Source organism: Lissotriton vulgaris, chromosome 8 (genome assembly GCF_964263255.1).
Source record: "Lissotriton vulgaris chromosome 8, aLisVul1.2, whole genome shotgun sequence".
NCBI classification, from domain to species: domain Eukaryota; kingdom Metazoa; phylum Chordata; class Amphibia; order Caudata; family Salamandridae; genus Lissotriton; species Lissotriton vulgaris.
The window spans coordinates 146,907,881-146,934,783 of NC_141696.1; positions in this window are offsets into that span (position 1 = coordinate 146,907,881).

Below are 26,903 nucleotides of genomic sequence, written 5' to 3' on the forward strand. Positions count from 1 at the left end.
TCAGAAATGTTCCATTCTGCCATTGTATCTCGCCCTATCTGTGGAGCCTTCACCGGCCACCCGTCAGTAGGAGAATCAAATTTATAGCACTTACTCTGGCCTATAGAGCCAGCAGTGGTCAGGGCCCGGCCTACCTGAGAAGCAGATTGCATAATTACCAACAAGACCAGTGTAGGGAAGTGGGTTTCTGTTTCATTAACCCCACACTTTTGCCAGACTACTGATGACTTTCACTTGATGATGACCTGGGTCCCTGCCAATCAGGTGCCCAGGGCTTGTGTTCTTTCCCCAAAACCAATCCAATTGGCATCTCTGGTTACAGGGCAGCCCCTGGTAAATGGTGCCACAGGTACCCAGGGCACTGTGACCAGGGAAGGCCTCTAAGGTCTGCAGCACTTATTGTGCCACCCTTAGAGGCCATGTACCTCTACACACACACACACTGCCTTTGTAGGCTGTGTGTTTTGGTACAGAACAAAGTGAAGAGTTGACATGGCATACACCTCTGTGTGCCATGCCTCCAACCCGCTGCCCTGGCATAGATCAGTTACCCCTCTAGCTGGGTGCACCACACCAGTGGTGAGAGCACATGTGTTTGAGCTCTGTACCCCTACAGTGTCTACGTCCATTTGTAGACATTGTAAATGCAGTGCTGCCATTAAGAGTATATGGTCCTGGGAGGTTGTCATTACAAACTCCACAGCACCATAATGGCTACACTGACAACTCAGAAGTTTGGCATCAAACTTCTCAACACATTAAACCCACACTGATGCCAGTGTGGGATTTAATGGAAAATGCACACAGAGGGCATCTTAGAGATGCCCCCTGAAAACTAACCTACCACTAGTGTCCAGGCTGAGTGGCTGCTTCAACTGCCACCACCAGACATGTTTCTGAACCCCTGGGTTGAGAGCCTGCTGCTCTTTGGGGCCTGAAACAATGTACATCCTGGGACGAGGTGCCAAGCCTCCTCCCCCAGGATGGGCAGGGTTCACGAAGGGGAAGCTTCAAAGGCCTGCCGCCTTTGTGAGCTTCCCCAGGCCACTTGCTGCTTTCAGCAACTGGTCCCCACTGGTTCTGACCCCCACTTTGGGTGGGATAACCGGCAAGAAAAACAAGCGAGGAAGAGAGGTGTGTCCACCTCCGTCAACTCCACCCCTCAGGTGGGGGAGGCGAGGTGAAGCACAACTCCCAGACCCTGCCATCTTGCAGATGGGGGGACTCGGCCAATGAGGAACAGGCTATGCCCCCCTCCCACTGGAGGGTGGCATAATAGGGGGTGTTCCCACCCCAGGGAAGAGACCCATTGATCCCTACCTTTTACCTACCTGTAACCAGTGTTCCCTCGAAGGCGCGCGCCTGCGTGCCCGCGCACCTCTGTGCCCCGGAGCGCGCACTGCTGTGTCTGTGACGCGCACACATCCCCGAGAGCATTCCCGCCGCTGCTACATTTAGCAAGTGCTCCCTCTTGCTAAATGTCTTTTGTTTTCTGGAGTGCAGCTGTGGGGTTCATTGTGTTAATTACAGAGCGCGTCACGAGCTGCGATTAACATTAATGCTTTAAACAAAAGCTCAAATCTGCCGCAGCCACACTCTGTTTGTAAGCTTGCTGCATTTCTTCTCTCAATAGAGCTGGGCTGCTGGGTGATAGTGTGCCTTTTTTAAAGTTTTCATGTTAATTGCAGCCCATGAAGGGCGCTGCCATTAACATGAAAACATTAACAGAGGCACACAATCACCCTGCAGCTGCACTCTATTATGAGAAGAAATGCAGCAAGCTTACAAACGCGGCATTTGCTTGCAGGTCACATATGTATGTGGAATGTGTAGCGACCACTTTGTAACTTCTAAAATCAAGCGGTTTCTAGCATTTAACAACGGTATTTGACAGTACGTATAAGCCAATGGATGACAAGTAATTTAAATAGAAAATTGCAATACTCCTTTATGAATTTTCAGTATATATTTAAATACCTTCACTTCTATGTGGCTAGATAATGAAATCTAGTACACAATCTCAATTTTCTGAGGCATATTTGAGAGTAGCTCATACAGTCAAGTTTTATTATTTGCATGCAGGACTTTTAGTTATTGTTTAGACTGAACTCCAATCCCAGAATGCAATGAAAAACCTGGACTGGATAAGCTACACATGCATGGACCTAGAACATTTTAGAGCTCTCTAAGCTACTTTATTTAAAGGTTTCTCTTCTCTTCTGACACTAAGAGAACGGATATTGTGGTTACAACCACATAATGATGTTTTCTAAATGAGAAAAAGAGCCTGAATGAGCTGGGTGCTTAGATAGACCCATAAACCAAAGTTTGTATTTTCATTTTATTTTAGAACAAGATCAAAGAATGGCCAAATACCAGCTGTAAGTGCTGGCCTATTCCAGAAAGTTACATTCCAGTCAAGGAAAGTGGTGTATATTTGAGCAGAGCTTTCAGTCCACCGTCAAATTAGAAGTAGGTTATTGCTACTACCACCAAAAACTAAAAAATAAAGCCTATTTTCACATTACACAAATACTGCCTTCGCAGAATGTACTGAAATAGGAGGTAAAAGAAAGAAACCTACAGGATTCCTAAAATAATAAAAGAGGTCCTGGCTCTTCCCATGCAATTGAGGGGCGTACAAGAAACATGAAACACGTGGGGCATATTATCAAGGGGGTTTATCTCCGCTTTTTTGGCTTTAAAAGCCAAGAAAGAGAAGATAAAATTATCTCCCTATTACCTAGCTGTCGCTAACACCAGTTAGCGACAGCTAGTAGGAGATAGCGACCATCTTGGGCCCCACTTTGCATGTCAGTGATATTTATCACTAATGAGATGCAAAGTGGGCGTGCCAAGATGTTAGCGACTGGAAACAGTCGCTAACATCGCTATCTCCTATTACCAACTTTTGGAGATATTCGCGCTAAGCGGGAATATCTCCAAAAGCTAACACCTGCCCTGAGCAGTTCTTAGCCATGTTATCCAATGGGAGGTGGATAACATGGCTAAGAGCATTTGCTCGATAATGCATGAATATCGCTGACTTTTCAGCGATATTCATGCATTTCGGCCGTTTTTTATCGCATTTGCGATAAACCTTGTTAATAGCAAGGTTTATCTTCGATAAAAATCGCCGATGTGCGGCGATAATTTTTGTCTCTAAACAAGTTAGAGACAAAAATTATCGCTAGTTGTTGGTAATATGCCCCACAGTTCACCGCAGCACACCTACATTATTGGACAAAAGTTAATTGCGCCAATGATGGCAGCTGTGCCCAGCTGGCATAAAAAGAACAGAATATATCACAATACTTGCCTAGCAGCAGAAGGAGCAGAAATACACACAGCTGCGTTTGCGAAGGCGTGCTTGGAGGAAGGAACCAGATAACATGGTAAACAAGGAAGTGGTTCGAGGTCAGAAGGGCCTGGTTACATGGAGTAGCAGGGAGCAAACTCAAAGCTTTACAGTCCACAGATAACAGGATAAAGGTACTTGTGTCGCTTATAAATTGTGAGAATGTATTATCAATATACCACTGAAATACCTGGATTAAAATGGAGAAACCTAAATAAAAACATACCCGGCATTTACATAGGTCAAGTCTGTGCATGCGGCCCTTGTAAAAGTATTTTAATTTAAATGTCTGTGGGAGAAATAAATATCTCTTGATGCCGCATCGAGTTTGGAACCTGGAATTACTATACTGCAGGGACCATTAATACTGAAATGCAGGAATGTCTTGGTATTCCGAGGAGAAGCCTATAAAATGGGCAATTGCCACCCATCTTCAAACTGGGTCTCAAGTGTTCTATTGGACATTACCAGAGGACCTTTGATCAAAGGGCAGACAAGATCATGTGTGGACCTAGGGTCACCTTTCCCACTTTAGCCTTCTCTGGAGGCTTTTTGAACTGTGGATTTGCAAAATAGTGATGGATGGAACGTTTGAATTAATCTCTGCCACTGTTAATTATTAGAGCCACATCCCAATCCATCCCACTCCGTCGCTATTTTGCTCTCCATGCCACCTCGGTTTGGAGCCAGCCATATGCAAATCAGTCTTGACCCTGCTCCAATGAGAACAGTCCAGCCCGACCTGTCAGACCAGCAGCTGCTGGCCTGTATATTAAGCTTCACAGCTCCTTTACACTGATTCACACCCACACTTCTTTGTCCCTTATCGCTGCTAGAGCCCCTTATGTTGTGGACAACTCCTGCACAACAACCTACTCCCATGTTTCTGTCTCCTGGTTTTGTCACCTTACCTCACACAGCGCACCAAACACTCCTCTTTGCACAAATACCTTGCCCAGCCCCTCCTCCCAGACTGCGATCAATGGATGTTGTTTACTTCTCCATTATAAGTTTCAAAGTGGCCAACATGACATCTACCAAGGTTATTGACAGAATCCAATATGGGTTTGCTGGCAGGAATTTGGAGGTATAAAAGGCCTTCTTCCTGCCTGTATTGACTTCACAACTTTGCCCTAACACTTTGGTGGATCCCTGCTGTTGGTTCTCCTGATCGAGTGGGTTATTTTCGATCTTCTCTACAACTGGATCTTAGGACTTCAGTGTTTCTGCCTTCAGCTTTTTTCTTATGAGTTTTTTTCTGGACACTCTCTCACGTTGTTCCAAGACGTTTCCTCAAGTAGGATGGATTGTGGTTGACAGGCCTTTATGGTTAAATCACAGTTGCCACCGTTAGGGTACGCATGATGGTGCAAAGACACCAGGACTTCTAAGGTATAGCAAGGGAATGTGCTTCCTCAGGAGAGTGGTCTGGTGGACTGGTCATGAAGGCTGAACCTGGTTCCCCAGTTCCTAATTCGGCAGCTCTAACCATAGTGCCACATCCTCTCCTCCACTGAACATCATACTGCACCATTGATAGAAACTTGCACTGCCTTCAGTCCCGGCCAATTGTGACCCGCTATAAACTCCTGGATGTGACACAATTCAAATTACGCATTAGACGAGAGTAATATGCTGCCTAAAAGAAAAAGTTGCAAAATCATGGAAAAAGCAAACACTCATAGGGAATGCAAGTTTAAGTAAAGAAATTGAAATGTAAGCAGGAACAACATGGTTACCTTGACGCTTTTACATTAATTATTCAGATATCAGTGAGTGATTTTGGCAGTGGCAGAGCAGAAGTGGACACTGTCCATGTCTTCTCTGGGCAAGAAGGAAGAGACAGAGTCCTTTTCCTTCTGTACCCGGCCCGCCCTGAACTGCCACAAATGCTGAGCCTTATCTGTGGGCCTTGACTATTTCTGCCATCCTGGGGCGCATGTTTAAAATGAAAAAGCAGTGGAACGGAATCTTTAAAATTAAAGAAGTAGGGACACGCCTTGCCGATCCCGCCTACTTCGACCACTGCATGTGTGGTGCTTGTAGGAAGCAAGCATACTACTTTGAGGGTTAATGATCATCTTGCTACTAGAATGGCTGAACTACAGTGCATGAGGTGAATCAACATGATTGGACAGAGTCACAACAAAAAAAATGTTTGTGCTTGGTGTCGGAAAAGAAAGGGAATCTGATGGACATAGTTTGTTTGGCAGTGAGAGGCGAAAACCCCGGCAGAGCTGCATTTTCATTCTATTGCTGAAAGATGTTTTATTCCCTTCTCTTGGCAGTATTCTAATGAAAGCTCTACTTTTTACTCTTGGGGCACTGAATCATGTGCACTTGGGATTACTAATCTCATTCCCTTTCCCTGAAAACCTCACTTTTGACTCCATAAATAATGTACCCCCTGCAGCAGTTATCCATGACAAAGCAGTAAGACTGCGGCTCCCCATTCTTGTGGAGAAGGTGGTAGCTGAGGTAAGGGTTGGGTAATGACCTGAATCTCCCGCAGTCCATTTTATAAGAATTTTATTTTGTCTTTTTCAGATGTAAAGCAAGGTTCATTGATGGTGAGACTAGTTAAACGACGATGATTCAAAGCGTGTGGCAAAGCTGATTATTTCTAAAACAAAGTGTTTTGAATTATGTATAAACGAGTATTGCTTTAAACCCAGATCATACAAACAGAATGTCTGAAAATATGGATTATAAGCGTGTTTTTAAAAACGCCTCCTACCTCTGCCAGTTGCACTTACTTGTGTGCTGCTCTGTCGACAATCAAGTGACAAGACAAATACTGTGCCTCCGGTTCAGGAAAGTACACATGTTCAGCGGGCACGGCAGGGGCTGAGAAGTTGACTGTTTTGTCAACATTCTCTCTCTCCAGGCTGAAGCGGGGGCTTAGGAAGGAATGGGCCCAGCAGGCTGTAAAACTATAACATCCTGACCATGAGGCTCAGGTAATGTGATTTCTCAGCTGGGGGGTGCGAAAAGGAAAAACAAAGCTACCACCCGCCGGTGTGTCAAATCTTCAAAGCATGTGTGTGCTTCTGGTCACCAAAAGGGTGGTGTGATTGTGGGAAAATAGCAGGCAAGACTCGCTCCATGGATCACCCTGGTGATGGCTGGTACCCCCCCCGAGTAGACACACAGGAAGGTTGGTTGGGGCATGGCTAATTGATCTGTTAAGTTCTGGCCTGCCTGCTCAGCGCTGTTCATGAATACATCTCTGACGCATAGCATTTAAAATTTGAAGGCACAGTTGCATGCTCTCATATGTTAGACAATTTTAGCATGCTGGTGCTGCCTCATTGGCAGTGTGCCTCAATTACAGTATTGTCAGAGGGGCGCTAGAATACGTGACTAATGCATTTTAATGCAGTGATACGGACACTAGCATTAAAATGTGTTAGTCAAAAGCCTGATGCGGCCCTACCCTAACCCAGCCCGAAACTACAAAAAGTTAAATTATAATAACGTAATTATAATTTTATATCTCCAGCTCAAAGAGAGCATTTTTTAAAGTTTTCATGTCAATCACTGCGCCCCTCATGAGCTGAAATCAACATGAAAACTTGAACAAATGCACACAATCACCCCGCAGCCCAGCTCTATTAAGAAAAGAAATACAGCAACATAGCTGCTAAGGTTTCAATTTGCTATGTGGGATGGTTTCAAACCTACCTTAACACCATTCATGTGGATCTGTATCTGAGGAAATGCACCGTCTTTTCACTTTTTTAAGCAAAAGTTTCGAGTGATATTTAGTGCTGCACCCACACGTGCGCCTGGTTACTGGTGCACATAGCCTTGGTTGCAGCGCACATAGACCTTACACTGCCGCACACAGTGGAAAAAAATTAGAGGGAACATTGCCTGTAACACTCCTAAATCTAGTATTTAGGGGCACCTTGGTTCCTCAGACAAGAACCTGCAAGAAGAAGAAAAAGAAGAAGGAACGAACAGCCATGTAGCAGCTAACAAGAGGAAGACGTCCACTGACTTGGCCCCTGCCCTACCGGTCTGTCTCCCCCTCGAACCTGCTCCTGTGAAATCCCAGTGTGTCCTGCAGCCAGCAACCTTGAAAACCCCGGAGGACCTGCCTGCCTTCAACTACAAAGACTTTGTTTCCCGTGAACACCGGATTTGTTCACCTGCAACTTCTGGCTCTGGCCGGACACTGCAAATCCGACCCACTCTGCACCCACCGTCCAGGCCCGAGCTCGAGTGGGCAAACACCACGAGGAGGTCACCCTGGCCTTCCTGACCGAAGATCCGATGACCCCTGACCTGCCTCAAGCCTCAAGCCTCCAGCTGATGCCTGCACCCTAAATCCAGAAGACCCCCTAAACGCGACCAGAAGCTGATAAAAAGATCGGATCCCAAAAGGCACCCCTGCGCCCAGCGCCCCATGGTCTTGTGTGCCCAAACCGACGGTGCCTAACCAACCCCTAACTTCCCAACTTACCTCTCAAAGTGGTGGTCACATCCAGAAGACCTTCGTCCCCAAGCTTGCAGTGTCTTTCCAAACCGGAGATTCTCCATTGAAAACAACAGGGCGTCCAACGTCGAAACAGCACTCTGCACCCAGCCGCCCTAGTGCCGCTGTGGGTGCACCTTTGGTGCTACTGTGTTTTCCCACTTGCCCTGATCTAAATTCCAGGAGCTTTTCTCCCACAGGCAAGTGGCCTGCTATGTCAGCAGTCACCAACTGGAGGCCCCCTATACCCTATTGGATAACATTGGGCCCCAGCACTCTGCACCCGGCAGCCCTAGTGCCCCTGAGGGTGTAACTAGAGTGCATCCTTGACCATGAGGGGCCCCTGAGTCTACCCCCAGAGCCTCAACTCCCACTACCAAACACTATTTTCCGCTATAGAATAACATTGACTGTTTTTCCGTGAAAAGTTTCTAAGGGCCAGATGTAGGTAATCTCAATTTACCTATTCTTAAATACCGAATTTTACCGATTCGGTATTTAAGAATAGGTAAATGGGATGTAGATACATTTTCGGTAAAAATTACCGAATCAGTAAGATTCGGTATTTACCGAATCGGTATTAACCGATTCGGTAATTGCCATTCATTCCTATGGGCCGATTCGGTAAAATGGGGGAAACATTCAAGGGTGCCAGGGTGTCACTTTGACACCCTGTTGCACCCCTGAATCGTGCTTGTGTGCAGATGTGGCACACATACATGTCCTAAGGGCATGTATGTCTGCCACATGGCACAGTTGAAAATGCACAGATTTGCATTTTCAAAATTATTCCTTATTTACCACCAACTTATAGTTGGTGGTAAATAACGAATCCTAAAATGGGAAAAGCACTAATTTGAGTGCTCCCTACATTATAAATTCGGTAATTTACAGATTCCTTAAAATACCGAATCGGTAAATTACCGAATTTACAATTTAGGTCACCTACATCCCAAATGCCCAATACCGGTCGGTAACGGCCGAAATTTGGTAATTTCGGCCGTTACCGACCGGTATTAGGGTTCCTACATCTAGCCCTAAGTGTGGAGTTTGAGAAGCTAAAAAAATTCCTTAAAATTGCATAATCTAACAAAAACGATTTTACTTACCTATTTTCAGGAAATGTCCCAGAGTAGTATCTAGGTATACTACTCTGTGTAAGCCTAGTAATCTCAAAAGTTACTTCCCTGCTATTTTACTAAAAGGCCTATTCAAGTCTATGTACTGCATTTACTAAGTATTGCATTTCTCTGTAACCATACTGTAAATCAAACCATAGTGCATATACAGTTATCATTCAAACTGTATTTCAATTGCACTACTACTGTAAAGTAATTATTGCTTACCTGTGCCAGGCTTGCTTGGTTCTAGAAAATAAAATAACTAAAATAATATTTTTATACAAAAACAATTGGTCTGAAGTTCAGTCTTTGAGTGTGAGAATTCATTTGCTGACTAAGTGTGTACAACAAATGCTTAATACGGTCCTTTGAAACTGCCTCACTGCTCGGCCACACTACTACAAATAGAGAGTAAGGTTCCGTCTAACTTTACCTCGGCCTACCTTTGGGGTTCCACTGGACTTTGTGCACACTATACCTCACTTTGGTACAGTAACAACAGAGCCAGCTTCCTACAACCAGGTCCTGAGATCAAATCATTTGAAACTGCTCACGATCCGTGTTGTGTGAATCTGCTTCCTTAGCACCAGGACACCTCCGTAGAAGGCAGGTGTGTGCTTTATAAAACTTAAAATAAATAAGGCTGCCTATCAGTCAACTGCTGAGTCTGTAATTGGGAGATACATACACAAGTGTGTTTGCCTTCTTGGACTGCAGGGGGCAGGCCAAATGTGGTGGGAGTGGCAGCAGTCCAAACTGCACTTGTGCCCTCTTGTTCCCCGTCTACCTTTGCTATCTATGTACATTTTAATTCACAACTAGATGCCTAAGCAGCTACTGGGAGTATAGCATGCTGATTTTCCCTTAACGTGAATTTCTTTTTTTTTTAATATTGTTTTTATTAACATTTTTATATACAGCCTACAATCATCAAAATCTGTGGCATAGAGCACCTCAGTTGGCAATTAATCGTTAGTACATTGCTATAGCCGTGCTTACCCACTTGCTGGTATGGTTTGATAGAGAAGGAGATGAAAGGCGGAAAAGGACAGCAAAGTAGGAATGGAGTAGAGAAAGGGATAGGATAGCCGATTAGAGAGGTATACAGTCTAGGTAAAATCCTTAGCGTCCGATAAGTCAAACTGCATATTGATTGTCCACAGAACGGGGTTCTTGAGATCGTTTCCAAGGCTCCCCAGGATCAAAAAGCTTAGGTTCACTCGTCTATGGTGGCTTGTATGGGTCTAGGGACCTGTCCAGGGCTTCCCACAGCCCCCTGGAAGAGGCCTTCCATGGGGAGTACTGCAGCGCCAAACAATCCGCTCCTCTGAGGTGAGTGACCCAGTTTAACCATCCTTGGTAGTTAGTTTTGTTAGTGTCTTTCCAGTTGTTTAGAACCAATTTAACAGCATCAGTCAGTAGTAAGTTCATTCCTTCTCCTTCTCAGAGGAGAGATCAGATCTCATAAATGCTGTGGCGAGAGAAGCGAATTCCCTCGTTGTTTTGCGTTTAAACATATTGTCAATGAAGTGAAACACCCTTCCCCAGAATAACTTGAGTGTTGGGCAATGGAAGATAAGGTGTGCTTGGTCCCCCTTCTGTGTGTTGCAGTTCCAGCATAAGGAGTTCTTCCTGAGGCCTAGTGTGTGTAGTCGGTCTGGGGTCCAGAAGGTTTTGTGTAGTAGCCAGAATTTTGTTTGTGCAAGGACTGGGGTGATCTTGTATCGTGTGGCTAAGGCCCACAGAGTTTTCCACTCCTGGTCATTTAGCGGGGGTGAAGCTGCCAGTATTCAGTTGTTTTGGCATTGAGTTTGGTGTTTTTTGGGCGTAGTAGCTTGTAAATTTGTGAGACTTGGTGTCCTAGTTTGTTGATGTTAGCCACAAAGCGGAAGATCGAGGGTTGGGTGCTGATAAGTTTTGTCTTCGACAAGCCTGTTTTCATCTTTAGGAATCTGTAGAGGTCTAAGACTTCTAGTTGATGATCTGCTTTCAGGACAGAGAAAGTAATAGGGGATGCCCCCTTCTCTAGTTGGTGTGGGAAGTATATACCTTTCTCTATCCATGTCTCGAAGTTAAGACTATTCCCCTTATATTTGATTTTGCTGTTTGCCCACTGTGACTCTGACTTGGATCCCCTGATGCTAACCTCCATTCTCTTGTCAACTTTTATGAGTGCTTTTTTAGTGTTTTTAAATATCGGCTTAGATGTGTGCGGGTATGTGCTTATTGTGAGGAGGGCGAGAGGGTGCAGGTTGTTTAGAATGGCATTCTGTACCTGTAGCCACGCTGGTGTGTAGTCGGGCGTCTGGTTCACCCACTGTGTGCCCTGTTTTGCTAGGAAGGCTAGTTGGTAGACTTTGAAATCTGCACGGTTCAGCCCCCCCTCGGGATTTAGCAAGTCTCCGTTTCTTAATACTAATCCTGGCCTTCTTGTCCTGCCAGAGGAATTTGGCGAGCATGTTATCGATTTTCCGATAGAAGTCGTCTGTGAGGAGAAGAGGAAGCATGCTTGACAGGTAAGTGATCATCAATTTTATTGTTTCTATGCCCCCCCCACCATGTAATTAATTTTGCGGACCAGGCCTTTAGCAAGTTCTTAACATTTTCTAAAAGGGATTTTTCATTGTGGCGTAGGTTGTTGTACAAGTCGGTAGCGAAGTGTATAACTAGGTACTTGATGTATTACGTTTGCCAAGTCAGATCAGAGTCCCCTAGCGTATCTCTCGCGCAGTAGATGTTCAGTTTTTTGCATTCAGATTTTTCGTTGTTTAATTTGTACCCTGATAGTTTGGAGTATTGTGCTATTGTGGCCATCAGGGCCTTAATCGAGGGCTTTCGTTGTTCTGTTAATATCAGGATATCATCCGCGTACGTGGCTAATTTTACTACGATGTCCTTGATGTTGACCCCTTTTATGTTCTCGTTTAGTTTTATGTCCTGAATGAGCTGTTCTAGGGCCAAAAGAAACAGTGTCGGCGAGAGTGGGCATCCCTGTCTGGTTCCCTGCTTCAGTTTGAAAGGGTCAGAGAGTGAGCCATTAATAGTAATACGGGCTGAGGGGTTCTGGTAAAGGGCCATGACCATCCTTATGTATGTCTCTCCCAGGTTGAAGGTCCGCATGCAATGCTCTAGAAAGGCCCACGAGACCTTATCAAAGGCTTTTACTGCGTCTAGTGCAATCGCCACAGCTGGCTCCGGTTTCGTGGAGATTCGTTCTAGAATATGGCAGAAAAGGCACGTGTTGACACTAGACATACGGTTATGCATAAAGCCGACTTGGGCGTTACTGATTAATTTGGGCAGGACCTTGTTTAGTCTGACAGCCAGGATCTTGGCGTAGACTTTGCAGTCCACATTGATCAGGGATATGGGTCTGTAGTTTTTTGTTAGTGCGTGATCTTTGCCTTCTTAGGGATGACTATTATGTTAGCCTCTGTCATGGATTGGGGTACTATCCCTGTCTTTGCGGCCTGGTTAAAGACGCTTTCATGGTAGGTTTTCTATATATGTTGTTAATAGTACTAGTAACATTTGAATTACACAGAGGCGTACCTCTGAGTATAAAGATTTAGGGCCCGTTGTAGAGTTCGGCAGAGAGGGTGTTCTGTGGCAAATGCAAGGGTGTAACCTGCCCACCAAACTTGTTGTCTTCTTTCATCATTTAGATATGAGTGTGCCTTAGGTATTTCATTAATAGAGTCCCCGTACGCTCTGTCAACAGAATACTTCCTCTGACGGCCTGAAGGAGTAGGGGGCGTTGAAGGAAGGACATTACACTGTCCGACCAATATCATGCCTATTTTTCTGTCCATCACAACCTGACGGAAAGAGACTGGAAAAAAGAAAAGATCCCCAAACCATGCAAACTAACCAGCCATGGGTATATCCGTCAAACGTTTCCTACATTGACAGGAACTGCCATGACAGTGGTTCCAGCCTATGCAGAAAGATGTCTGTGGGCTGGCAGATATCTCTAAATTTGCCAGTTTGGTCCCATGGAATGGCAGAGGTGATGTCCTCTGCAGTCCTGAAGGACTAAACCCTATTCACCAAACTGTATATCAGGCCATAAATCAGTACTCTCAGGATCATGCTGGGAAAGCAAAATGTAAATGTGAATCGCCTCATGATGTTGATCCAGACTAACAGTCCAACAAACCATCCCTTGAAACACTGAAAACTAAAATGTCAGAATAGTCGTTTGCTCCTAAGGATCACTCATGCCATATCAATTAAACAATAATGGAAGGAAATGATGCCATATGATGAAGATGACACCCTTATTGGCCCAACCTCAAATCATCTAATTGCCAATACTGGAAATAATGCTCACAAGATTAAACAAAGGAGTTCTTCAAGTAGAGAGATCAATTTAACAAACAAAATATGTATAAACCATGCCAGCACCTTTTACATCAGGGCCCTCATTTAATGGAATTTTGGCGTGGGGCAGTGCAGCAAGGCACCCTGCTTTCAGCCTAGCACCAATGTAGACACCCTTGCACCATGGTGCAAGGGTCCCCAGGATTGATTTTGTGCAGGAAGGGGCACCTTTCTGCACAAAAACAATCCTAAAAGGTGTTTTCCTCCTCTATGTGTGCTGCAGAATGCAGCACACATAGAAGAGGAAAATACGAGGAGAAATAAACGTATTTCTCCTCGTTACGCCTCACCCCGAGAGGCGTAAGGAGGTGACGTGTCATAATCCATGGGTGGTGCGTGGGAAAACCCACTGCAACACCCAAAAGGTGACACAGCAACTACATAAATCATATGTTTTAATAGATCCCTTTGAAGAGTGCAAGGTGATTTAATTGGAGTTGACTTTCTTAATCACATCCCTTGTTTATTTATTTATTTATTTATTTTACAGTTTTCTATAGCGCGAACATGACCCATGGGTATCAGAGCGCTTAACATCCTATGGTATGGGTTACACACACAATGTATTTAAAGCAATACGATCGTAAAAGTCTGATATAGGGGAAAACAATAACGGAACGGTATTAATTGAGACTTAAGTTACAATGTTCTGAGGTAGTATTTCTTTGAGGTTCAGTCAAATCCTATTTCCATATTGGGTATACGGTCATACAGTCAGTGGCAAGTCTTTGGTAGAGTTTGTCTTGTTATGGGAGGAACTTGCACATAAGAAAGTTCTTGATTTCTTTCTTGAATGTTATAGTGTTTGTAATTTTTCTGATGTTTGCAGGAAGGGAGTTCCATATCCTCGGAGCTACGCCTGAGAAAGTTCTCTCATATGTTTTTTTCTTCTTAAAGATAGGTGGTTTCAGGAGTAGATAATTGGCACTCCTGACAAGTCTGTTTCTTCCTGAGATTTCTATTTTGTGGGCTAGATATTTAGGTGTGTTGTGATGAATCGCTTTATGGGTGATACATGCCATTTTTATCTGTACTCTGGCTTCGTACGGTAACCAGTTTAAGGCCTTCAGGTGAGGCGAGATATGATCAAATTTCTTTGATCCTCTAATAAGCCTTGCCGCTAAATTGAGGCAAGCCTTTAGGGGTGGTGTTGAGATTTTTGGTAGGCCAGCAAGTGTAGTACACCCATATTCTATCCTAGAGACAACCAGTGATTGCACAGCTAGTTTCAAGTCTGTCTCCGTTAAAAAGGATTTCATCTTCCTCAGATAGTTCAAGTGGAAACTGGCGTTTTTTGCCATAGATTTAATGTGTGTTTTCATATCAAGGTTCTCATCCAGTGTGATTCCGAGAGATTTTGCCGAGTCAACTAGAGTTGGGATGCAATTTAATGCTGTAATCATTTTGGACCATTCTTTTACTAAGGAAAGATTTTTTTGTGGTGTGATGAGTAAGAATTCTGTTTTGTTAGCGTTGAGCTTGAGATGATTGTTAGTTAACCATTTTAGCGATATTTTGAGGGCGTCGTTCATTGTGGTTATGTCTTCCAGGCTAGCAATCTTGATGTAAAGCTGCGTGTCATCTGCGTACATGTGGTAGGATATTTTCGAATTCCGCAGAATTTCTGTGAGAGGTTTGATGTATAAGTTAAACAGAGAGGGAGATAAGGTGGATCCTTGCGGAACTCCGAGTGTGTTAGGGCATGATGGCGATAATGCTTGGTTTACTAGGAATCTCTGAGTTCTGTTCTTTAAAAATGATTCAAACCATTTCAGTACAGTGCCAGAAATTCCCATCCTGTCGTGAAGTCTGTTCAGTAATTTTTCGTGGTTAACTGTGTCAAATGCTGCTGACAAGTCTAGGAGGATGAGTAGACAGGATTGATTGCGATCTAGAGCTTGAAGAGCATCATCGCCAATGTGTAGTATTGCTGTTTCCGTGCTATGATTTGCTCTGAATCCCGATTGACAGTCATCTAGCAATGAGAAATTGTCGATATGTTTACTCAGCTGATTCTGTACACATTTCTCTATGAGTTTAGCAAGAAAAGGGATGTTGGTCACTGGGCGATAGTTGTTTGGATTTGTTGGGTCCACTGTGGGTTTTTTGATGATCGGGACTACTTGTCCAGTCTTCAGGCTTTCTGGCAGGCACCCCTGTGATAGTGAGGCGTTTATGATATCTGTCCATATTGGGATCATAGTATGGCTGATTTCTTTCAGGCATTTCGATGGTAGTGGGTCATTATAATAGTTGTTGGGTTTCGTGGTCGCAAGTGTTTTAGCAATTTCCTTATGGTCTAATAATTTGAAAGTGTCGACTTGTTTGCATAATTCGGGTCAGATAATGTTGGAGGCGTGTTGTCTTTAATGTTATCTGTGGCGGTCCTAAGTTCTTCTTCCAACTTATTGGCTTTGTTAATGAAGAAGGTAGAGGATTCATCGCAACTTAGTTGTGTTTTAGTGACCTCTTGGACAGATTTTGCCAGCTTGTTGGATTGTTGTTTTATGATTTCGAATATTTTACGTGGTCTGTTTTTGGCGTTATCCAATTCTGTTCTGATGAATTCCTTTTTTGTGTTGATGATCTTCTTGTTATATTCATTTTTGATTTTTCTAAGTGATTTCAGTGTAGGGGAGGAAGGGTGTTGTCTCCATTTTCTTTCTGCTCTTCTCAAATTACGTCTTTCTTCATTCAATATTCCATTGAACCATGGATTATTATTCTTTTCCGTAACTCTTTTTAATTTGAGTGGTATGGTGGCATTGACTATTTCCGTTACTGTGGTGTAGTAATGGTTCGTTAGATCGTTCACATCTTTCAAGTTTTCAGGTGGGTTTAAGTCTCTCTTGCAACTTTCAGCTAGCAGATCCAACTTTGAGTACCTGGTGTCTCTAATCCATCTTTTCATTTCGGTAGTTTGAGTCGTTTTTATTTTCTCCCGTGTAGGTATTCGGAAGGTTATAGCGTGGTGATCTGACCAGTCGCACTGTTCAATGGAGAGGATTGCGATGTCCTTATTCTTCGAGATAATCCAGTCCAGTGTGGCTCCTTTTGAGTGAGTAGGTTGAAGACAAGCTTGGGATAGTTGTAGATCATTTAAAAATTCTTTAAAGGCGTTGACCTGTTTGTCGTTGTTGTCATTCCAACAAAGATTGAAATCACCTAAGAATATATTATTAATGTCGGAGTTGGTGTTAGCAGTGATGATCTCCATCAGTTGATCAATGAAGTTCATATTGTTTCCTGGTGGGTGATATAGGGCATGTAGATTGCAGATCTGTTTGTTTTCCGCTCTTATATTGAGCCCTAGGTATTCGCATGATTCGAGGGGGTCGGATTGAAATTGGCCAACTTCTAGAATCGATCTATGGATACAGGCAATACCTCCTCCTGTCTTTATCTGCCTGTCCAGTCTTAGAATGTTGTAGTGCGGTGGTACCAGAAGGTCCAGGACTGGCGATGAGGATTCAGATAGCCAGGTTTCAGTCAGGATTGTTATGTCTATTTCTTGTTTTATGATGATGTCTGCTATGTCCGAAGCGTGTTTCGTCGCCGATCGACAGTTGAGTAACAGACATTTTAGAGATTTCTCCATTCTGGTTGAGGTTATGTTTACCGGTTCCGTGGTTATTTGGATTTGTTGTAGGTTGTTGAGGTTTAATTTCCTTTCCTTCCTTGTGGATGTTCTGTTTGTGTCTATCGCTACTCTTTTGATTTCCTGTGCTTTCATGGGGTCTGATGATTCGTATTAATGGAGTAATGCTGTTATGTCTTCTTCAGTTAGTTTGTTTTGGTTCCTATCTGGTCTTTTTGTGTGTCTGTCAAAGGTAGCGATCTCGTGTTGTTTATCTCTATGGATGTATTTGCTAGCTCTCTGATGAGTTTTACTTCATTCTGCGTATTCTTTGTGATATCATAAAGTTTTTCTATCCCTATCTTGGAGTTTTGTATATCCTTTACTAGATTGCTGATTTGTGTTTGGGTCTCGCAGATATTTCTCATGATTTTGTGTGTCATAGTTTGAATAATCTTTCGTAAGTTCTCATTATCACTATTTCTGTTCCTGAGTTTCCGTTTGGAGCACTGTATCATTGGTTTTTTGATATTTCCCTTTGGTCGATTATTATCTCTCTCATTGGTTTTCGGGATAGTCGTTCTATCATGCTTTGTTGAGCCACAGTTATAACTGTTTTGTGTTCTCTCTGATTTATTCTCGATTAATGAGTTTTCTATTTCGTCTATGGCTCTAGGTTGAGGGACTAGATCCTGTGGGTTATTCGGTGGGGTGTTGGTTTGTACAGTTTCCTGTTGTTCTCTGGTTGGAGTAATGTTTATAGTGTTGGTGTCGGCTGAGCTTGGGTTGTCTGTTGGCGTATTCTGGACTTGTACCAGCCAAGTGTCTCTTATTTGTTTCGGGTCGGGTTTGATTGGGCTACTACTTATAGGGTTATTGTCAGATGAGAAAGGGTTGTCCGTTGACCGATACTGGTGTTGAAAATGCCTAGCGTCTTTTCTTTGTGTGGCTTGCTCCGGTTCCTGGTGGTCTCTGGTTGTTGAGCTGCTTGTAGAGAGAGTGTCGGGTGGGGCGGGGTTGTCTTCTGATCTACTCTGGTGACGAGGTGGGTTCATGTTCTCCACATTTCTTTTTAGGGTATCGAAGATGTTGTCGAATTTTTCCAGATCGTCGTTAGAGGCTTGGATTTATTTATTTATTTATTTATTTGCTTCTATAGCGCAAGAATCGAGCCCAGATGGGTTATCTCCGCGCTTTGACCGCAACAACAGGTGGCGAAAACTACTTTACAGATAACTTGAGAATGCAAGAGGGGACAGCCATTAGTTATATCTCTATATCTCTGGATCAATACTATACCATTCTTAAAGATAGTTATGCAAATGTCCGCTCTGAGTTTAGGTGATGCCCTGGTCATGAATTTTGTTCCATGTGGGATGTTGGTAGTGGCTTTAATGTGTAGCAGGTTTGTAAAGGTATTGCGCCATTTTGCCCTTCTTCTGGTGAAGAAAATCATATCTTTTAAAATGATCCCTTTATCCAGACAAAAGGAAGTGCCAGAGATCAATGTGTCCGGGTTTCTCCTCATGAGGTTATGCTTAAATTTTTTGGCTGCATTTTTGGAGAGATATGAAGGGTATAGTATGTTGTAGGCGTTCTTGCCTGTTCGTTCAAGGTAATTGTCTTCCATCTTGTGATATGTGTTGGCGTTGTAGAATAAGGCTGCCTTTTTTCTCATGGTATTATAATTCTCTTAGCATTAAATACTAATGGTAATTATCACACTTCTATCAAGAATTATAGCAATATAGTTATCTTTAGTAATTGTAAAAGATTCTTGTCATAGTTTCCTTTTCCCTGTAGATTCTTCTGTGTTCCACTAGAAATTGCTCTCTTCATATAATTGGTTAGCTAGCCTTAGTTATGAACTTATGGTGTTAAAAATTGACTTTCTGGGGGGGGGGAGCGGAGCTTGGCAGCGCCGATGGTGGACGCTTGAGAGCAGAGCTCCGCGCCATCACCCACATAATCCTGCTGAAATCCTTAACAGATGGAGCCAAAGTTCTTTTGGTGGAGGGGCACGGCCTCCGGAGCCTGCCGGCGACAGCGAGGGAGATTGCTGAGACACCTTGACTGCCCGGGACGGAGCGGCGGGCAGACAACCATACCGGCACACAGGGCCTCGAAGCCTCGAGCTTGCCCATCACGCGGCCCGGCGTGCGTCACCTGGCGTGCGGCTGGAGTCGTGGCGCTCAACCCGGAGGCGCCGGAATTCCTCAAAAGCCCCGAGTCCCCCTGCTGATGGCCCTAAAGTGATCGCAGCGGAGGAGCATAACCCCTGCACACTGCCCACATCAGCGGAGGTAGGAGCAGCAACGTCTGGACGCCCTGAGACGTAGGGGCGAGATAATGATCCCATCGGCGTGATAGGCCGCGAAGCCACGAGCTTGCCTACCACGCTGCCTGAGGTGCACAGCATGACGTGCGGCTGGTGCCGCGATATCGGACCGGGGGGCACCGGCACACTTTTAAGTCCCTGAGTGAGAAAATAAGTCGGGGGTGCAGACGGCAATCCTTGTGGCCGGCGGAGGACTCCGGGTCTGGCCTGAACCCACACTTCCCCCACCTGACACATCAGCACGGCCGGGAGAGGCCCTCTGCTTGTGGGCAACAGAAGATCCTGACATCCGCCGGGGGGAACACGCCTGTAGCCAGCAAGATCGGCGCGGACAACTTCTCGAGTGAGCTGGGTGAGACCTGGTGGTGCCGGTCCTTTGCCCCCCCCCCTCCTGACGCCACTACCTCGTAGCTGCTGGTTTGCCCCCACTGTGCTCTGAACAACTGAGGTGAGCACTGAGGAGGCCCTGGTCCTTGAGCGCTTTGTGAGCGCGCCGGCGAGCGGTGCGGGGCACCCTGTGGAGGGAGGGAGCCTGATACCCCCGGACATTTGAAGTGGCCCCCCTAATTGATACTCGGACAATTTGCGAAGTCTCAGGGGAGTGCCCTGCTGATTGCCCCCACTTCCCACATTTGTCCGTGACTTGCAGGAACTGCCCTTGACTGCTGGAGGGAGAACACTGCTGGACAGCCAGCTCTGACCACTTTTATCGTGCTCATAGTTGGTTCCTGTGACTCTGTTTTAAGACGGAGGGGAGACCTTGCTAGAGCCGGTGGAGAAAATAGGCGGAGGGCTAGTGGCGGGAATACTGCGCCGTGACTAGCTCCTGGAAGCAAAGTAAGTGGTACTGTACCCTTGCAGCTGTTCTGGGCAACATGGGCAAGGGAGACAAGACGCAAACTAAGCTCCCCTTTGAACAGCGCCGAGCGAAGGCCCCAGACCCACAGCAGCCCGAGCCTGCGCAGCAGACCAGGGGCCCGGAGGGCTCAATCTACCCGGACATCAAGGAGCTGCTAGTAACTATGGAGAAGGGTCTACAGGACAGCATGGCGTCGATAGGCACAAAGATCGATGCCCTAACTAATCGCATGGACCGGATGTCAGAAAGAGTGGATAAGCACGCGGAGCGATTGGACATGTCGGAGAGACGCCTGTCTGAAGTGGAGGAGGCACAAATGGAACTTGATAAAGACCGTAAACAAATTGGCAAGCTCCTTCAGGTAATACAAGACAGGTCAGAAGATTTGGAAGCCCGCTCTAGACGATCTAATATACGCATCACAGGTGTTTCAGAGACGACGCAAACCGGGAAAATTGAGCTGCTTGTAGAGAAAATGCTGACCACGCTACTGGGAGATGATGTCTTCTCACCGATGTTCATAGTTGAGAGGGCGCACCGCACGCTGGGCACTCGCCCGCGCCCGGGAGCTCCCCGAGGCCAATTATCGCGAAACTGCTAAACTACAGAGACAGAGATACTGCGCTGAGGGTTGCCAGGGAGAAGGGAAAGCTACAGTTCGAGGGAGCAGCCATCTCCTTATATCCAGACTTTACAGCGACGGTGCAGGAGGAACGCAGGCACTTCGCTCCATATAAACAGCAACTTCGCGACCTTGGGTTGGACTATGCTATGCTGTACCCGGCGAAGCTAAGGATCAACAGACAGGGTCACTCTCACTTCTTCACGTACTTAAAGACCTTCAAAAGGCCCTAAAAACGTGGACTAAGGAGCAGAGAAGCAGCCCCAGAAGCCAGACTGGAGAGCAGGAAAACACCAGCTGCTTGGACGAGCAGGAATAGGAACACTGCACCTTTTTTGTAGCCTCGCCAGTGGACAGGCTGAGGCAAGGCCTGTGCTTGGATGGGATGCTAGGCTCCGACTAGCTGAGCCTGCTGCTCGCTAGACAGTCAGGAGCGGAACGCACTCAAGGCGCGCACGAGAGCCGCGACGTCCCGAGACCTGGTGAGATCTTTCCATGTTATCTTCTCCTATATACATGCAGGTGACTGAACTTAACAGACACTGAGTGGGCTGGGGTTTCCTTCTGTATGTTGTTGGCACGGGCCGTGCTCGAACATGAGTTGGGGGGGACTGGATGCACGGTTGTGGGGGCTGCTGAAAGATGCGCGATGGTTCTTTGATCTTGGCTCACGTTGAATGACACAAATGGGGTGGTGGCGCTAGGAGCGAAACTTAAATACACTTTTGCCAGCAATTGTTACTTGTTCTTGTTCTGGCGACCTCTGCCCTAGCGCTGTACGCACTAATGAGTCCCACGAGGGACTATTTGAGTTACTTGGGAAGTTTCGGGGGGGGGATGTATTTTCATGCTAGGCCGAGTTGGGGATGGTCTAGCTCCTGGAAGCAAAGTAAGTGGTACTGTACCCTTGCGGCTGTTCTGGGCAACATGGGCAAGGGAGACAAGACGCAAACTAAGCTCCCCTTTGAACAGCGCCGAGCGAAGGCCCCAGACCCACAGCAGCCCGAGCCTGCGCAGCAGACCAGGGGCCCGGAGGGCTCAATCTACCCGGACATCAAGGAGCTGCTAGTAACTATGGAGAAGGGTCTACAGGACAGCATGGCGTCGATAGGCACAAAGATCGATGCCCTAACTAATCGCATGGACCGGATGTCAGAAAGAGTGGATAAGCACGCGGAGCGATTGGACATGTCGGAGAGACGCCTGTCTGAAGTGGAGGAGGCACAAATGGAACTTGATAAAGACCGTAAACAAATTGGCAAGCTCCTTCAGGTAATACAAGACAGGTCAGAAGATTTGGAAGCCCGCTCTAGACGATCTAATATACGCATCACAGGTGTTTCAGAGACGACGCAAACCGGGAAAATTGAGCTGCTTGTAGAGAAAATGCTGACCACGCTACTGGGAGATGATGTCTTCTCACCGATGTTCATAGTTGAGAGGGCGCACCGCACGCTGGGCACTCGCCCGCGCCCGGGAGCTCCCCGAGGCCAATTATCGCGAAACTGCTAAACTACAGAGACAGAGATACTGCGCTGAGGGTTGCCAGGGAGAAGGGAAAGCTACAGTTCGAGGGAGCAGCCATCTCCTTATATCCAGACTTTACAGCGACGGTGCAGGAGGAACGCAGGCACTTCGCTCCATATAAACAGCAACTTCGCGACCTTGGGTTGGACTATGCTATGCTGTACCCGGCGAAGCTAAGGATCAACAGACAGGGTCACTCTCACTTCTTCACGTACTTAAAGACCTTCAAAAGGCCCTAAAAACGTGGACTAAGGAGCAGAGAAGCAGCCCCAGAAGCCAGACTGGAGAGCAGGAAAACACCAGCTGCTTGGACGAGCAGGAATAGGAACACTGCACCTTTTTTGTAGCCTCGCCAGTGGACAGGCTGAGGCAAGGCCTGTGCTTGGATGGGATGCTAGGCTCCGACTAGCTGAGCCTGCTGCTCGCTAGACAGTCAGGAGCGGAACGCACTCAAGGCGCGCACGAGAGCCGCGACGTCCCGAGACCTGGTGAGATCTTTCCATGTTATCTTCTCCTATATACATGCAGGTGACTGAACTTAACAGACACTGAGTGGGCTGGGGTTTCCTTCTGTATGTTGTTGGCACGGGCCGTGCTCGAACATGAGTTGGGGGGGACTGGATGCACGGTTGTGGGGGCTGCTGAAAGATGCGCGATGGTTCTTTGATCTTGGCTCACGTTGAATGACACAAATGGGGTGGTGGCGCTAGGAGCGAAACTTAAATACACTTTTGCCAGCAATTGTTACTTGTTCTTGTTCTGGCGACCTCTGCCCTAGCGCTGTACGCACTAATGAGTCCCACGAGGGACTATTTGAGTTACTTGGGAAGTTTCGGGGGGGGGATGTATTTTCATGCTAGGCCGAGTTGGGGATGGTCTGCTGTGGGAGGGGAGGGGAGGACTTATGGGGAGAGAGAAGCGTTCTTGTATTAGGATGTATGCACCTTGCCTCTTGTCTCCACGTTCACGACTGGTTCACCGCAGAATGGTCCACGTCCACGTCACACTAGGCTCCATAGACCTCCACACTTGTCTGGTTCCCTTCTGGAAACCCTGCGCCTCGCACACTAAGCGCGTCCCATCATAATGTCTAATACATCGGGAGTGCAGGAACATGCACAGTCAGCCACTGTACGCGCCCTTACATGGAATGTCAGAGGGTTGAATGACTTCAGAAAGTTGAGAAAGGTGTTGGGCTACTTAAAAAGACATAATATAGACATAGCGTTGCTACAGGAGACCCACTTGCCACTATCAAGTAGGATGCTACACAGCAGGGGACTCGAGGGGAATGTAGCTGCAGCCGGGTTCACTACCCACGCCAGGGGGGTTATCACATGGGTTAACCCGGGTTCGAAACTCCTGTTACAGACACTGAGCACCGATCCAGAGGGCAGATACGTCATAGCGTCCTGTAGGGGCATGGGGCTGGACTTGCTGGTTGTCAATGCATACGGACCCAATTATGACGCCCCAGAATTCTACGAATCACTAGCTGCAAAGATTAGCACATATGACACTCCCCAAATAATCTGGGGAGGGGGTTTTAACTTGACACTGAACCCAGACATGGACAGGTCTACTGGCCCGCCCCGCAGGCCATCGGCTGCTTCACAGATGCTGGCAGCCAGACTTCTAGTGTTGGACATGGAAGATGTGTGGAGAAGCAGAAATGCGGGTCCGGGAAGGTACACACATTACTCGGCCTACCACGGAGTGCACACTAGAATAGATTATTGGTTTGCCAACTCGGGGACGAACCGCAGCATTAGGTATTGCAAGGTGCTACCGCGCACGCTGTCAGACCATTCCCCCATACTACTGATACTGGAGGCCCCGGCGAGGAGAATTCCCCCTTTTACATGGCGCTTTCCACCATATTCGCTCCTAGACCCAGTTTTTCGTGGAGAACTGGCAGAGTCGATTGAATTATTTTCTAAAAGAATGTTGGATCGGTGGAAGATTTTCAGACTGTGTGGGAAGCGTTTAAAGTCTACATACGGGGCATTGCGATGTCTAAACACTCCAGCGTCCTGAAGGCGATAAGACGCCGGTTGACGGAGCTAGAAAGACAGTTGCAAGCCCTTGAGAAACAGCAGCGGACCCGACTAGATGAAGTCACGAGGAGGAAATCAAACACCTCCTAGTAGAGTACCATGACGAAGCAGACAGGGAGGTTAAACATTTGGACAAATACGCCACTGCAAGCACATACGGAGAGGGTGAAAGGCCTGGCTCAGTACTGGCTAACATCCTTAAAGGAAGGAGAGGGAAACCACTGGTCACGGAAATGAAGGATGCTGAGGGGCACTGCGCCACCGATGAGGCGGACATAGCTACCATCTTTAGAGATTATTACTCGAAATTGTACTCCTCGAAGAGCGGGGAAATGTCAGCGGAAATCCTAGATTACTTGGAGCACATAAAGCTCCCGTTCCTCACTGACTCTCAAAGGGAATTCCTCATGTATCCTATACAACACGACGAAATTAGGGAAGCCCTAGCCTCAATGCGGTCGGGTAGCGTGCCCGGCATAGATGGCCTGACAGTAGACTTTTATAAAACATTTCAGGAGCAGCTGCTGCCGCATATTTCCACTCTGATGAGTGACATCTGCATCCAGGGAAGCATGCCGTGCTCCATGAGAGAGGCAATGATTGTCACAATACTTAAACCGGATAAGGCACACGACGAGTGCGGATCATACCGGCCGCTGTCGTTGCTGAATGTAGACACTAAGCTGTATGCCAAAGTTCTAGCGACTAGATTAGCGCTGCTGGCCCCCGAATTAGTGGCCCCAGAGCAAGCAGGGTTTATCCCTAGCAGGAATTTGACGTACAATATAAGAACGGTACTAGGAACTATCCAACATGTCAAGCAGGACGTGACGGCCGCGGCTATATTCCTTGACATGGAAAAAGCGTTTGACTCGGTGGAATCGCCGTTTCTGCTCCAGGTATTGAGACGGATGGGAATTGGGGAGCCCTTCCTACAAATGGTTGGCGCTCTTTACAAAGGACCCTCGGTGAGAGTGTGAGTTGGCAACGCGATCTCGCAACCCCTCTACATAGGCAGGGGAACCCGCCAGGGGTGTCCCCTATCCCCATTGTTATATGCATTAGCGGCGGAGCCATTTGCCTGCGCATTGAGAGAATACCACAGCCACAAGGGTGTGCGGTTTCCGACCTACAAAATAGTAGTGTCCATGTATGCGTATGACACGCTGCTGTACGTGCACGACCCCGCGACGAACCTTCCCCCGCTGCTGAGAGAGGTCCAGGGGTGTCCCCTATCCCCATTGTTATATGCATTAGCGGCGGAGCCATTTGCCTGCACATTGAGAGAATACCACAGCCACAAGGGTGTGCGGTTTCCGACCTACAAAATAGTAGTGTCCATGTATGCGTATGACACGCTGCTGTACGTGCACGACCCCGCAACGAACCTTCCCCCGCTGCTGAGAGAGGTGGTTCACTTTGGTGCGCTCTCCGGCCTCAAAGTCAACTGGGCAAAATCCATTGTTTTCCCTCTTACGCCTGTGACTAGGCAGATGGAGATGGAATACCCCCTCCAGTGGTCTGAAGACCCGATTAGGTATCTTGAAATACAACTCCACACGGACCCGGACTTGCTCATCAGTCAAAACTACGGTGGAGCGATTAGCAAGCTGGAAGATGATATAGCGCTCTGGAGTAAATTGCCTCTCACTCTGATGGGCCGCATAGCCATCATGAAGATGGTGGTCTTGCTGCGGTTTCTGTTCCTCTTTAACGCTCTCCCAATAGTGCTATCTAAGGCCTTTTTTCAGCGGTTGACGAGTCTCATGATTAGCTTAGCGTGGGCGGGGAAGCAGCCCAGGGTCAAGTGGTCGACACTCACTCTGCCCTGTGGCATGGGTGGCCTGGCAGCCCCAGACCTTGAACTTTATTATAGAGTAGCTCAGGCGTCGCACCTGAACACTTGGGTTCATGGAGACAAGATGATCCCGCATGTTCGCATGGAGCGACTCTTTGCGCACCCGCAGCCGCTCACGGCCACGATTTGCATGCCCCTGGATCGTAGAACTGGAGTGCTAGACTCCATAACTGCTACCAACCATGCATGGCACTCGCTCCTACAACGGCAGGGAGGCGCACTACTATATTCACCAGATATGCCACTGGAGTGGATGCTCTGGCTTCCTCCTATGGGTGAGAAGGGTGTCACGAGAGAGTTGGCGAAACTAGGTCTTCACCGAGCAGGCGACCTTTTTCAGGACGGTGTGGTCAAAACCTGGGACCAAGTGCGCGGCGTTTGCAGGGAGATCCCTATGCTGCGACGCTTCCAATTCCACAGGGCGCGGAGTGCTCTTTTGGAGCTGCTTGGTCCGGACATGGCGGAGCCCACAGACGTCCCTGAATTGTCATATGTAATCAAGGCCAACGAGCCCCAGAAACTCCTCACGAATCTGTATAGGGTAGCTAGGTCGCAAGGTGAGCACCAGCTTATGAAAGCAAGACTGGCATGGCAAAGAGACCTGGAGACCACGTTAGATGACATGGTGTGGCGGTACTGCTGTGAAAACACGAAGCGGATATCACTTAATGGATGGCACAGGTTAATCCATTTTAAATTCCTGCAGAGGGTGTACTACACTCC